This window comes from Triticum urartu, chromosome 3 (assembly GCF_003073215.2).
Source record: "Triticum urartu cultivar G1812 chromosome 3, Tu2.1, whole genome shotgun sequence".
Lineage (NCBI taxonomy): Eukaryota > Viridiplantae > Streptophyta > Magnoliopsida > Poales > Poaceae > Triticum > Triticum urartu.
In genome coordinates this window covers 253708343-253724049 of record NC_053024.1, presented here as the reverse complement: position 1 = coordinate 253724049, position 15707 = coordinate 253708343, and positions in this window count along the sequence as shown.

Here is a 15707-nt window from a genome sequence, read left to right as displayed (position 1 = left end):
GCATGGGTGAGGCTAGCAAGTTTTAGTTCCACTACTTTTAGTCATGGGACTAAAACGTATCTAAGCACCCTCGAGGGAAGCAAAGGAATTGGAACTGCAAAGGTAGGTCTTAGACAGACAAGTGTTTTGGTAGGCCTCAAGACAGATGTTTTGACAGCTCTCAAGATAGAAGATAGTTAACAGCATCTCCAGCCGCGTCCTCAACAGGCCTCCTAAGGCCGTTTTTTAGCGCCGGCGTCGAAAAATCGGCCCAGTCGCACCCCATGAGCCTGTTTTTTGCCGGATTGGGCCGAAATTGGCGCCGGCGCACCCAACCCGAACCCGGTGTGCTGGGGGGCGCCCGGGGGCGCCAGCGCGAATGTTTTGGCGCGAAAGAGTGACGGGACCGGCGCGTCAGCGAGACGAAGGCTGGTCGTCCTCATCGTCTCGGTTTTTCCTCGGCGAATCAATGCCAAGGCCGCCGGTCAGCCTGCCATTGATTCACGGGCGGCGAAGTGCGGCGACGTAGCCCCGCCTTCCGCCACGCGTTCGTGCGCGGCCGCCCCCGAGCCGCTATAAAAGGCGCCCCTGGCCGCGCCGGTGAGGCACCCATCCATCGGCAGTCCTCCCCTTCCTCGTCGCCGCAGTTCCTCCCCTCTCTCCGTCGTTCGAGCCCCTCTCCCCCCCCCGGCAACCATGAGCGCGAGTTACCCCGGCGACGCGGCGGCGACCAACGGTTTCGGCCGCCGCTCGCTGCATGAGCGGGAGGCCTACCTCCTCCACGAGGCCAACTACCTCGCGCCGCCCGACGTATGCGCTCCATCGCGGTGGAGGCTCAGCGCCGGCGGGGTCCCTGTCCCCCCTTTGCCCGTCCCCGAGACACCCTATTTTCACGCCGAGATCGAGCGTGCGCGGGCGTCCCTGACGGCCGCGGAGCGGGCGCTCCCGGAGTACGCCGCCGACAACCACGCGGCGTGGGCGGCATACTTCGAACGCCGGCAGGAGGAGCGGCCCGTCTCCACCAACAACGCGTCGATGTCGCGCGGCCGCAACAACAGCGAGGGCCGCCGCCTGTGGTGGGGCGTCCCTGGCCGCACGCTCAGCGGCGTCCTCGCACATGTCGAGGGCGGCAATGACCCGCCGCTCGAGTGAAGCAGCGTGCCGAGGCGAGGGGTCGAGCAGCGGCCGTGTCAAGGAGGAGAAGCATTGGCCATAGTTTAGGTTTTTTTGTCCCTTTTATTCGTGTAAAAAACGCCTAAATTTCATCGAAATTTGGCCGTGTTTGTTCAAATTTGGCTGTGTTTGTTGAAATTTGGACAAACTGTGAGGACGTCTGGGGGCGACCTGGGAGCGGCGGCTGAGAACGTGCTCGCCCCCACGCCGAAAAAAACGTCGGCTCGCCTCCAAGCGGCGCTTTTTCGTGCCCTTGGGGGGCCGAACGGCTGGAAATGCCCTAAGCAATATAATAAGCAGGATGTAGGTTTTTACCTCGACCGAGAGGGGATGAACCTGAGTAAAAACTCGCGTCTCTCGATTCCGATCAACCCCGACAGGACAACGGATGGGGTCTGGTCCTGACTTTTTCGACTGGTCGTTCGCTCCCCTGCTTTTTAAACTTTTGTGTTCTTTCTCTTTTATTATAGTACTCTACTTATCTAAAACAAAAAATATATTATATAATTCTTTTCTCCGATTCCATGCTTTTGTACATGTCGACATCGGCGCCGTACCGGGTGGGAGTGGCAAAAGCACACAAACCAGGATTTAAAGCATCTCTAGCAGACCCCTTAAGCGGTTTTCAATTCGCGAAAAACACATTTTAAGAGTCGGTTTGAGCTGCGGCTGATGAAGCTATGTACCTAGGGTAGGGTCATGGATCTGTCCAAGATACCCTCCCCAAGGACATCCCTAAAAGAACCAGAAGCATTCGAAGAAAAATCATCATCCACTCGACCATGAAGCTATATTCCACTCGACAGTCTCGAAGACACTCGACCGTATGGACAATCACTCGACTACCAGAAGATCTAGAGCCACTCCACTCTGCAACGGTCGGGAATTAAGTCATAGCTTTAATGGTCATTATGTATCTTTATTGCAAGTGTTACCAGTAACGTCCCCATATTTATGTACCTTAAACCCTTTGTAAGTGAGGGCGGGAGGGGTCTGGCAAACTCTATATAATCCACCCCCCTTCTCAGGGACAAGGGTTCGTACCCCTTGTAACACACACGCATATAATCCAGTCGACCGCCTCCGGGCTCCGAGACGTAGGGCTGTTACTTCCTCCGAGAAGGGCCTGAACTCGTAAAACTCGCATATACAACTCCTCCATAGCTAGGATCTTGCCTCTACATCCCTACCCCCATTCTACTGTCAGACTTAGAACCACGACAGTTGGCGCCCACCATGGGGCAGGTGTCTTAGCGACTTGTTGGAGAAGTTGTGATTTTTCCGATCCCCATCAACATGGTTTCAGGCAGAGGTTTGACCAAGGGCCACGAGATCCGTCTCGGTGCGCTCGTATTCATCGCCAACGACTCCGCTTGGCTCCAGGAAGCGCCACTCGACGTCGAGGCACTCCCCGTCCGCGGGGCAACGCACTTTCACGCGTGCGTCCGTGGCGTCCTCCTACGGCAGCCGTCGACTCAGTATCGGTCGGCTCCTGTGCCGACCTCCTTTCCTGCAGCCCGCCGGGGCAAATGTTCCGGTCGGTCGAGGTTTCAGCGATGGGTGAGGCATGCGGTGGCTCGCTAATCGGCCACCCCCCAGGTCGCGGCAATCGAGCCCGACGAAACTCTCTACGGCCTGTTCGACTGGCTCCATAGAGACTGCATCCGAGTGCGACAGCAACGACCCCGCGGCGGAAGTTTTGATGGTCAATGGACCACGCAGTCCTCCTGGCTTCACCCGTGAGGACGGAGGCGATGGTGGCGGCGATCCATCGCGTGTCCACGAAGAGTACCGACCCGAACCCCTCTCTTCATAGAGGAGGAGGAACTTCGCCGCCGGAACATGGATGCACTTCACACTCCTATCGTTGGAGAAACCCCTGAGGCCCAGGCCTTGGAGGAGGCACGCCTGGCCAACTTGGCTGAGCGCACTCGACTAGAGAACCTCCAACGCGCACTCGACGAGCGTGCTCGGCAGCATGCTCCCGAATCGAGTCGACGTCAACTTTTTCCACCTCCGACTCAGGTATACCGAACTCCAATCCAGAATCTCGCAGCTGCGGCCCAAATAGCGGAGTCAATTCAACCTTCCCAGTCAGAAGCTGGTCGAGGTTTGGTGCAGATCCGGGCTTTGCTCCGAGCCGCGGGAGAGAAGAATACAGTAGTATCTTAGTCGCGGAATAGGATTCACAGCAGATCCGTGGTTGCAGACACAGTCCAGTCGGCTCACAGCCCAAGATCGCCCCTGAGGCGTGAGGGACGTGGAGACCGACGAGATCAGTACAGAAACCGTGAGCAGTATGATCACCGACTCGATCACGATGATCGTCGTCGAGGGCCCACGCCTCCCCCAAGGAGTGGATCATACATGCCTCGGCAGCAGGATGACAGACGCCCTCACAGTGGTGGGCGAAGGATTCCAGTCGACCCCAGGGAACAGGGCTGCGGTGAAAGATTTTCCAACCAGCAGCAGAGTGCATGTCTCAGGCCCAGAGTGCTTCAGCAGAGCCATCAGGGCTGCGGTGATTCCTCCCAACTTCAGGTTGGCGACTGGAGTCAGTAAGTTCACTGGTGAGTCCAAGCCTGACACTTGGCTTGAAGATTACCGAGTGGCTGTACAGATCGGTGGCGGCAACGATGAAGTGGCCATGAAGCACCTTCCTTTGATGCTAGAGGGCTCGGCCAGCGCGTGGCTGAATCAGTTAGCTCCTGGTAGTATTTATACTTGGGAAGATCTTGCTCGAGTATTTGTCAGAACATTTGAAGGTACTTGCAAGCGGCCAGCAGGGTTGATAGAATTACAGTGTTGCGTTCAGAAACCGAATGAAACTTTGAGGGATTATATCCAGAGATGAATCACATTGCACCACACAGTGGAGAATGTGTTAGATCACCAAGAAATTTATGCCTTCAAAGAAGGCGTTAAGTATCGGGAGTTGAATCTGAAATTCGGTCGGACAGGAGATATGACTCTGGCTCGGATGATGGAGATTGCCACCAAGTACGCCAATGGTGAAGAAGAAGACCGGCTCCGGAGTGGCAAGCACAAAACAGTCGTCCACGAAACCGGAGGAGGAAACTCCAGTCGGAAGCAGAAGCGCAAAGCCGAGCCAGCCGCTCCTGGTGAAGCCTTAGCCGTGACTCAAGGGAAGTTCAAGGGGAAACCCAAAGGACCATGGAACCCCAAGAAAGTAAAAGATCGGGATGGAAATGTGAAGGAAATATGCCCTAGAGGCAATAATAAAGTTATTATTTATTTCCTTATAATCATGATAAATGTTTATTATTCATGCTAGAATTGTATTGACCGGAAAAATAATACATGTGTGAATACATAGACAAACAAAGTGTCACTAGTATGCCTCTACTTGACTAGCTCGTTAATCAAAGATGGTTATGTTTCCTAACCATGAACAATGAGTTGTTATTTGATTAACGGGATCACATCATTAAGAGAATGATCTGATTGACATGACCCATTCCATTAGCTTAGCACCCGATCGTTTAGTATGTTGCTATTGCTTTCTTCATGACTTATACATGTTCCTATGACTATGAGATTATGCAACTCCCGTTTGCCGGAGGAACACTTTGGGTGCTACCAAACGTCACAACGTAATTGGGTGATTATAAAGGAGCATTATATGTGTCTCCAAAGGTACATGTTGGGTCGGCGTATTTCGAGATTAGGATTTGTCACTCCGATTGTCGGAGAGGTATCTCTGGGCCCTCTCGGTAATGCACATCACTTAAGCCTTGCAAGCATTGCAACTAAATGAGTTAGTTGCGGGATGATGTATTACAGAACGAGTAAAGAGACTTGCCGGTAGCGAGATTGAACTAGGTATTGGAATACCGACGATCGAATCTCGGGCAAGTAACATACCGATGACAAAGGGAACAACGTATGTTGTTATGCGGTCTGACCGATAAAGATCTTCGTAGAATATGTAGGAGCCAATATGGGCATCCAGGTCCCGCTATTGGTTATTGACCGGAGACGTGTCTCGGTCATGTCTACATTGTTCTCGAACCCGTAGGGTCCGCACGCTTAAGGTTACGATGACAGTTATATTATGAGTTTATACATTTTGATGTACCGAAGGTTGTTCGGAGTCCCGGATATGATCACGGACATGACGAGGAGTCTCGAAATGGTCGAGACATAAAGATTGATATATTGGAAGCCTATGTTTGGATATCGGAAGTGTTCCGGGTGAAATCGGGATTTTACCGGAGTACCGGGAAGGTTACCGGAACCCCCCGGGAGCTAAATGGGCCATGATGGGCCTTAGTGGAAAAGAGAAGAGGCAGCCCTACATGGGCTGTGCACCTCCTCCTTCCCCTAGTCCTATTAGGACTAGGAGAGGTGGCCGGCCCCCTCTCTCTCTTTTCCCCCTCCGCGAATCCTATTCCAACTAGGATTGGGGGGGGGGGGGGAATCCTACTCCCAGAGGGAGTAGGACTCTCCTGGCGCGCCTCCTATGGCCGGCCAGCCTCCCCCCTCTAGTCCTTTATATACTGAGGCAGAGGCACCCTAGAACACACAAGTTGATCCACGTGATCTATTCCTTAGCCGTGTGCGGTGCCCCCTGCCACCATAGTCCTCGATAATACTGTAGCGGAGTTTAGGCGAAGCCCTGCTGCTGTAGTGCATCAAGATCGTCACCACGCCATCGTGCTGACGGAACTCTTCCCCGACGCTTTGCTGGATCGGAGTCCGGGGATCGTCATCGAGCTGAACGTGTGCTCGAACTCGGAGGTGCCGTAGTTTCGGTGCTTGATCGGTTGGATCGTGAAGACGTACGACTACTTCCTCTACGTTGTGTCATCGCTTCCGCAGTCGGTCCGCGTGGGTACGTAGACAACACTCTTCCCTCTTGTTGCGATGCATCACATGATCTTGCGTGTGCGTAGGAAATTTTTTGAAATTACTACGAAACCCAACAAAATGATGTGCTGGATTTACCATGCCACATTCACACCAAGAAAGATGAAGAGGATAATTTCATCTACCCAAAGCATACCACTCGACAGTGTCGACTCCTAATCCAGCAATTCCGAGAGAAACAGCCCAAGGAAAAGGAGAAGGAAACAGACAAAGTTGAGGATGGGGAAGAGGAGGATGATGGTTACCCCCACGTCAATTCCACTCTGATGATTTTCGTTGAGGTTGAGAGTAAGAGTCGACTGAAAGTCATCAACAGAGAAGTGAATATGGTTGCTCCGGTGACACCCAGTTATTTGAAGTGGTCTCAGACTACCATCACATTCGACCAGTCCGATCACCTAGTGCACATAGCCACCCCTGGGAGGCAAGCGCTGGTGGTCGACCTAGTAGTCGAAGGTACTCGATTGACTAAGGTTCTGATGGATGGTGGCAGTGGCCTGAATATACTGTATGCAGAGACATTGAAAGGAATGGGCATTCCGATGTCCAGACTCAGTGAAAACAATATGAGTTTCCATGGAGTAATTCCTGGCAAGAAGGCTGCATCACTCGGCCAGATCGCCCTTGATGTAGTGTTCGGTGATTCCAAGAATTACCGCAAAGAAAAGTTGACATTTGAAGTTGTAGATTTCCAGAGTGCTTATCATGCTATTTTGGGCAGGCCAGCTTATGCACGTTTTATGGCTCGACCATGTTACGTGTACCTCAAATTGAAGATGCCTGGTCCCAAAGGGATGATCACTATCACTGGCAATCGAAAGAAGGAAGAAGAGTGCTTCCAGAAGGGCTCAAAGATCGCCGATGCACAGATGGCAGTAGTGGAATTGCAGGAATATCAAAAAAATACAGATCCGAGTGATTTGTTGCGAGCTAAGAAGCGTGCCACTGATTCAGCATTCCAGTCGACTGGTGAAACGAAGCCGATTCATATTCATCCAATGGATCCCAATGCTGCTCCGACTCACATTTCAACAACACTCGACTCTAAATAGGAAGAAGCGCTCATCCAGTTCCTCCATGAGAACTGGGACATCTTTGCATGGAAACCTTCTGACATGCCAGGTGTTCCCAGGGGACTGGCTGAGCATCGTTTGTGAGTCGACCCAAAGGTGAAACCGGTCAAAGAACATCTTCGACGGTCCGCCGTACAGAAGAGGAAGGCAATCGGTGAAGAAGTGGCTCGACTTCTAGCAGCTGAGTTTATCCGAGAGATTTACCACTCCGAGTGGTTAGCTAATGTTGTCATGGTCCCAAAGAAGGACGACTCACTTCGCATGTGCATCGACTTCAAACATATCAATCGGGCCTGCCCGAAAGATCACTTTCCTCTCCCTCGCATCGACCAAATAGTCGACCCGACTGCGGGGTGTGAGCGTTTGTCCTTTTTGGACGCTTATTCCGGATATCATCAGATCCATTTGTATGGACCCGATGAGATAAAAACAGCTTTCATCACCCCATTTGGGTGCTTCTGTTATGTCACTATGCCATTCGGTTTGAAGAACGCCGGAGCCACATTCATGAGGATGATCCAGAAGTGTCTGCTCACTCAAATTAGTTAGAATGTGGAAGCATACATGGATGACATTGTGGTCAAGTCACGAAAAGGTTCCGACCTACTGGCTGACCTTGCTGAAACCTTTGCCAACCTCAGAAGGTATGATATCAAGCTTAATCCATCAAAGTGCACGTTTGGAGTCAGGGGAGGAGCCAGAAAATTTAGCCGTTGGGTTCACTCATTGACTAGTCGTGAAAACTTGGTATGAACTAATTCCAATTTTACGCCATATCACAACAAGATTATAATAATCAGAGAAACCATGATGAATAGGAATATGATATCCCTTATCACAAATACTTTTACATTAAAATTGAAGAGTGTGAGACATACTGATTGGATGAAATTACAAAATCACATGGGTAATACAGAAATAACTTCTTGGCTTCAAATGCAACTTCTCTTCTTCCTAAGAACATTAAAGAAAATAAAAAATTAGTTCCTTGAAAAATAGTGTTTCGCTCCACTTTATATAAAATGCAACAAATACTAAGTTAGTTTGACAAGTTCGAAATAAAAATATCATCATGCGAAAGAATCATGTAAAGTCACTCACATTTCGGGACATCCCTTTTTGATCCTTCATTCAAACATATCATCGTTACTAATTGTAGAAGACATGACCTTTTGCAGATAGAAAATTAGACAAATACTCATGAAATGATCACCCATTTTATTGTACAACTTTTCATTGACAACATTCACAACTAAAAAGCGTCTCTTCACTGATGTTGTGGCTACTGGCAATGCTAATACTAGCTTTAGAATTGATAGACCAAAGGAAAAGTAACATGTTTATTTGTCTGGACCATTAACTTAGCAAGATCAGCAATCTCATCCAAATTGGCAACCTTTCATTTGCTCGCACATTATCAATGTAAGTATCTTCAATGTCCCTATGTGGATAAACAAATTTAGATGGTGGCCTGTAAAATCCCCTTGTTAAAATATCAACTTCCTTCTTAGGATTTTGTGTGTACTCTCAAATTCTCTTCTGATCAGTCGCATCATAAGGCAGTTCATCTAAATTAATTTCTCTCTGAATGGAAGACTTCAGGAGATTACTTTGCTGCAACAATTGATATATTTTATGTCTAACAGGTGACCTTGGCGAGCCCGCATCAAAATACCATTCCATAGCCTAGATCAATCAAGGTCCATAGAAAAACAATTAGAAAACTAGGGCAAAAATTACCGTACTAGACTAGATAGAACATGCACAAGAGCGGAAGATGTGCCCATGCGATCTTACTACCTCGAAATTGAACCGCGGTTATGTGCTTGCCGCTGTCGATCTGCAATTGAAGGCTTGTCGCCGGCGTTCAGGCGACATAAGGAAGGATGAGACGAACAGAGGGAGGCGAGTTGGGGAAGCAAAGAGGCCGGCAGCTGCCATCATCATACATGCTATAGATCGATAATAAACCTAATTATTGATTAAGTGACGAATAGGCCTGGTAGTGGGCACGAGAGACAATTCGTATCTGGGCTTTTGGGCCTTTTACTTGTCCATTCACGTGGGCTTGGCAGCTTGATGGGGTCACGCTTCATATTCTGTTGGGTTCAGGCCGAGTAAGTCGTACAAATATGCACGTAGCTCGCAAGTTTTGTTGGGTTCAACTGAACCCAACGGCAGTACGTTGGATCCGCCACTGTTTGGAGTTCCAGGCGGAAAATTACTCGGTTTTTTCGTTTCCGAACGGGGGATCGACGCTAACCCAGAGAAAGTGGGTGCCATACTCCGGATGAAACGCCTTATGCGTGTGCATGATGTCTAGAAGCTTACTGGTTGTTTGGCCGCCCTAAGTCGATTCATTTCTCGCCTCGGTGAAAAGGCATTGCCTCTTATGAAGAAGTCAGATAAGTTCGAGTGGACTCCTGAAGCTGACGCAACATTTGCAGAGCTCAAAGCCCTGCTTTCCACCCAGCCGGTGCTTACTGCTCCAATCAGCAAAGAGCCTTTACTGCTTTACATTGCAGCCACTGGACAAGTCGTCAGTACAGTACTTACGGTCGAACGGAAAGAAGAAGGAAAAGCTTACAAAGTTCAGCGCCCAGTATACTATGTCTCTGAAGTTTTGACTCCATCAAAGCAAAGATATCCACATTATCAGAAACTTGTTTATGGGATTTATATGACCACGAAGAAGGTTGCACATTACTTCTCTGATCACTCTATTACAGTCGTCAGTGACGCTCCATTATCAGAGACCCTGAACAATAAAGATGCAACTGGTCGAGTGGCAAAGTGGGCGATTGAACTCCTTCCCTTAGATATCAAGTTCGAGGCAAAGAAAGCTATCAAGTCCCAAGCAATAGCAGATTTCCTTGCCGAGTGGATTGAACAACAACTGCCGACTCAAGTCCACTCGGAGCACTGGACCATGTTCTTTGATGGTTCCAAGATGCTGAATGGTTCCGGTGCCGGGGTGGTACTGGTATCCCCCGAGGAGACAAGCTCAGATATGTCCTCCAAATTCACTTTGATTCCTCCAATAACGAAGCAGAATATGAAGCACTCCTATATGGGTTGCGTATGGCCATCACACTCAGCGTCTTTCGCCTCATGGTCTATGGCAACTCATATTTGGTAGTCAATCAAGTGATGAAGGAGTGGGACGTCAGAAGCCCAGCCATGACTGGTTACTGCAACACGGTGAGGAAGTTGGAAAAGAAGTTTGAGGGGTTAGAGCTCCATCATGTACCCCGACTGAAAAATCAAGCAACAGATGATTTAGCAAAGATAGGCTCCAAGAGAGAAGCTATTCCCAGCAATGTGTTCTTGGAGCATATTCATGCACCTTCAGTTCAAGAAGATCCCTTCGCTGAAGAGCCCCCGCAGCCTAGGAGTGCCACAGATCCGACTGAAGTCGAGGTCCCAGCCGTGGTCGACTTAATCATGGAGGTGTTGGTCATCACTCCTGACTGGACAGTGCCATACATTGCATATATCCTTAGGAAAGAGCTCCCAGAGGATGAAGAAGAGGCTCGACAGATCGTCCGTCGATCCAAGGCCTTCACTGTAATAAGAGGACAACTGTTCAGAGAAAGTGCAACTGGGGTCAGCCAGAAATGCATAACACTAGAAGAAGGCCGAATGATCATCCACGACATCCATTCGGGGACATGTGATCGCCATGCGTCCTCTCGGACCATTGTGGCTAAAGTATACCGAGCTGGATTTTATTGTCCACGAGCAAATGAAATGGCGAAAGATATAGTCGACAGATGTGAAGGCTGCCAGTTTTACTCCAATATGTCGCACAAACCTGCATCAGCCCTGAAGACCATCCCACTCGTCTGGCCCTTTGCGGTTTGGGGATTGGACATGGTTGGTCCACTGAGAACTGGTAGGAGCGGTTTCACTCATGTGCTTGTAGCAGTCGACAAGTTTACCAAATGGATCGAAGCCAAGCCTATTAAGAATCTTGAAGCTAGCACTGCTGTCAGCTTCATCAGAGAGTTGATTTTCAGATATGGGGTTCCGCACAACATCATCACTGACAACGGATCGAACTTCAATTTTGATGAGTTCAGAACCTTCTGCGCCTCACAAGGCACACGAGTCGACTATGCTTCAGTCGCCCATCCCCAGTCGAATGGACAAGCAGAAAGAGCAAATGGCCTGATTCTCAAAGGACTGAAACCCCGACTGATGCGAGATCTCAAGCACGTGGCGGGCGCCTGGGTTGATGAACTTCCATCTGTTCTCTGGGGATTGAGGACAACTCCTAATCGGTCGACTGGCCGAACTCCATTCTTCTTGGTCTATGGGGCTGAAGCTGTTCTACCGAGTGACTTGCTTCGTAATGCACCACGAGTTGAACTCTTCTCTGAAGATGAAGCAGAACAAGCTCGGCAAGACGCAGTCAACCTCCTAGAGGAGGAAAGAGAGATGGCCTTGATCCGGTCGACCATTTATCAACAAGACTTGTGTCGATTCCACGCTAGACACGTGAAGGGTCGAGCCTTTCAAGAGGGAGACTTGGTTCTTTGAGTGGATCAGCAGAAACCACACAAGCTCGCCCCAGCTTGGGAAGGTCCCTTCATTGTCACCAGAGTGCTCAACAATGGAGCATACCACCTTTACAGTGTCGAGCATAAGAAGGATGAGCCACGGGCTTAGAACGCGGAGCTGCTCCGCCCCTTTTATACTTAAGTACTCGTTCGAATAAAATGTAATAAGAAATACCTTTGTAATTTGTTTATCAAAGACAAGAGCTTTACAGTCCTCTGGCACAACCTCTCGGTAATGCACATCACTTAAGCCTTGCAAGCATTGCAACTAAATGAGTTAGTTGCGGGATGATGTATTACAGAACGAGTAAAGAGACTTGCCGGTAACGAGATTGAACTAGGTATTGGATACCGACGATCGAATCTCGGGCAAGTAACATACCGATGACAAAGGGAACAACGTATGTTGTTATGCGGTCTGACCGATAAAGATCTTCGTAGAATATGTAGGAGCCAATATGGGCATCCAGGTCCCGCTATTGGTTATTGACCGGAGACGTGTCTCGGTCATGTCTACATTGTTCTCGAACCCGTAGGGTCCGCACGCTTAAGGTTACGATGATAGTTATATTATGAGTTTATGCATTTTGATGTACCGAAGGTTGTTCGGAGTCCCGGATGTGATCACGGACATGACGAGGAGTCTCGAAATGGTCGAGACATAAAGATTGATATATTGGAAGCCTATGTTTGGATATCGGAAGTGTTCCGGGTGAAATCGGGATTTTACCGGAGTACCGGGAAGGTTACCGGAACCCCCCGGGAGCTAAATGGGCCATGATGGGCCTTAGTGGAAAAGAGAAGAGGCAGCCCTACATGGGCTGCGCGCCTCCCCCTTCCCCTAGTCCTATTAGGACTAGGAGAGGTGGCCGGCCCCCTCTCTCTCTTTTCCCCCTCCGCGAATCCTATTCCAACTAGGATTGGGGGGGGGGAATCCTACTCCCAGAGGGAGTAGGACTCTCCTGGCGCGCCTCCTATGGCCGGCCAGCCTCCCCCCTCTAGTCCTTTATATACTGAGGCAGAGGCACCCTAGAACACACAAGTTGATCCACGTGATCTATTCCTTAGCCGTGTGCGGTGCCCCCTGCCACCATAGTCCTCGATAATACTGTAGCGGAGTTTAGGCGAAGCCCTGCTGCTGTAGTGCATCAAGATCGTCACCACGCCGTCGTGCTGACGGAACTCTTCCCCGACACTTTGCTGGATCGGAGTCCGGGGATCGTCATCGAGCTGAACGTGTGCTCGAACTCGGAGGTGCCGTAGTTTCGGTGCTTGATCGGTTGGATCGTGAAGACGTACGACTACTTCCTCTACGCGTGTCATCGCTTCCGCAGTCGGTCTGCGTGGGTACGTAGACAACACTCTCCCCTCTCGTTGCTATGCATCACATGATCTTGCGTGTGCGTAGGAAATTTTTTGAAATTACTACGAAACCCAACAGTGGCATCCGAGCCTAGGTTATTTATGTTGATGTTATATGCACGAGTAGAACACAAGTGAGTTGTGGGCGATATAAGTCATACTGCCTACCAGCATGTCATACTTTGGTTCGGCGACATTGTTGGACGAGACGACCCGGACCAACCTTACGCGTACGCTTACGCGAGACCGGTTCCCCCGACGTGCTTTGCACATAGGTGGCTTGCGGGCGACTGTCTCTCCAACTTTAGTTGAACCAAGTATGGCTACGCCCGGTCCTTGCGAAGGTTAAAACGGAGTCTATTTGACAAACTATCGTTGTGGTTTTGATGCGTAGGTGAGATTGGTTCTTGCTTAAGCCCGTAGCAGCCACGTAAAACTTGCAACAACAAAGTAGAGGACGTCTAACTTGTTTTTGCAGGGCATGTTGTGATGTGATATGGTCAAGACATGATGCTGAATTTTATTATATGAGATGATCATGTTTTGTAACCGAGTTATCGGCAACTGGCAAGAGCCATATGGTTGTCGCTTTATTGTATGCAATGAAATCGCGATGTAATGCTTTACTTTATTACTGAGCGGTAGTGATAGTCGTGGAAGCATAAGCTTGGCGAGACGACAACGATGCTACGATGGAGATCAAGGTGTCACGCCGGTGACGATGGTGATCACGACGGTGCTTCGGAGATGGAGATCACAAGCACAAGATGATGATGGCCATATCATATCACTTATATTGATTGCATGTGATGTTTATCCTTTTTATGCATCTTATCTTGCTTTGATTGACGGTAGCATTATAAGATGATCTCTCACTAAATTATCAAGAAGTGTTCTCCCTAAGTATGCACCGTTGCGAAAGTTCTTCGTGCTGAGACACCACGTGATGATCGGGTGTGATAGGTTCTACGTTCAAATACAACGGGTGCAAAACAGTTGCACACGCGGAATACTCAGGTTATACTTGACGAGCCAAGCATATAAAGATATGGCCTCGGAACACGGAGACCGAAAGGTCGAGCGTGAATCATATAGTAGATATGATCAACATAACGATGTTCACCATTGAAAACTACTCCATCTCACGTGATGATCGGTTATGGTTTAGTTGATTTGGATCACGTAATCACTTAGAGGATTAGAGGGATGTCTATCTAAGTGGGAGTTCTTTGATTAACTTGATTAACTGAACTTAAATTTATCATGAAACTTAGTACCTGATTAGTATCTTGCTTGTTTATGTTTGATTGTAGATAGATGGCTTGTGCTGTTGTTCCGTTGAATTTTAATGCGTTCCTTGAGAAAGCAAAGTTGAAAGATGATGGCAGCAATTACACGGACTGGATCCGTAACTTGAGGATTATCCTCATTGCTGCACAGAAGAATTACGTCCTGGAAGCACCGCTGGGTGCCAGGCCTGCTGCAGGAGCAACGCCGGATGTTATGAACGTCTGGCAGAGCAAAGCTGATGACTACTCGATAGTTCAGTGTGCCATGCTTTACGGCTTAGAATCGGGACTTCAACGACGTTTTGAACGTCATGGAGCATATGAGATGTTTCAGGAGTTGAAGTTAATATTTCAAGCAAATGCCCGGATTGAGAGATATGAAGTCTCCAATAAGTTCTATAGTTGCAAGATGGAGGAGAACAGTTCTGTTAGTGAGCACATACTCAAAATGTCTAGGTATAATAATCACTTGATTCAATTGGGAGTTAATCTTCCAGATGATAGCGTCATTGACAGAATTCTTCAATCACTGCCACCAAGCTACAAGAGCTTTGTGATGAACTATAATATGCAAGGGATGAACAAGACTATTCCCGAGCTCTTCGCGATGCTGAAAGCTGCGGAGGTAGAAATCAAGAAGGAGCATCAAGTGTTGATGGTCAACAAGACCACTAGTTTCAAGAAAAAGGGCAATGGGAAGAAGAAGGGGCACTTCAAAAAGAGCGGCAAGCAAGTTGCTACTCAAGAGAAGAAACCCAAACCTGGACCTAAGCCTGAAACTGAGTGCTTCTATTGCAAGCAGACTGGTCACTGGAAGCGGAACTGCCCCAAGTATTTGGCAGATAAGAAGGATGGCAAGGTGAACAAAGGTATATGTGATATACATGTTATTGATGTGTACCTTACTAATGCTCGCAGTAGCACCTGGGTATTTGATACTGATTCTGTTGCTAATATTTGCAACTCGAAACAGGGACTACGGATCAAGCGAAGATTGGTTAAGGACGAGGTGACGATGCGCGTGGGAAATGGTTCCAAAGTCGATGTGATCGCAGTCGGCACGCTACCTCTACATCCACCTTCGGGATTAGTATTAGACCTAAATAATTGTTATTTGGTGCCAGCGTTAAGCATGAACATTATATCTGGATCTTGTTTGATGCGAGACGGTTATTCATTTAAATCAGAGAATAATGGTTGTTCTATTTATATGAGTAATATCTTTTATGGTCATGCACCCTTGAAGAGTGGTCTATTCTTGTTGGATCTCGATAGTAGTAACACACATATTCATAATGTTGAAGCCAAAAGATGCAGAGTTGATAATGATAGTGCGACTTATTTGTGGCACTGCCGTTTAGGTCATATCGGTGTAAAGC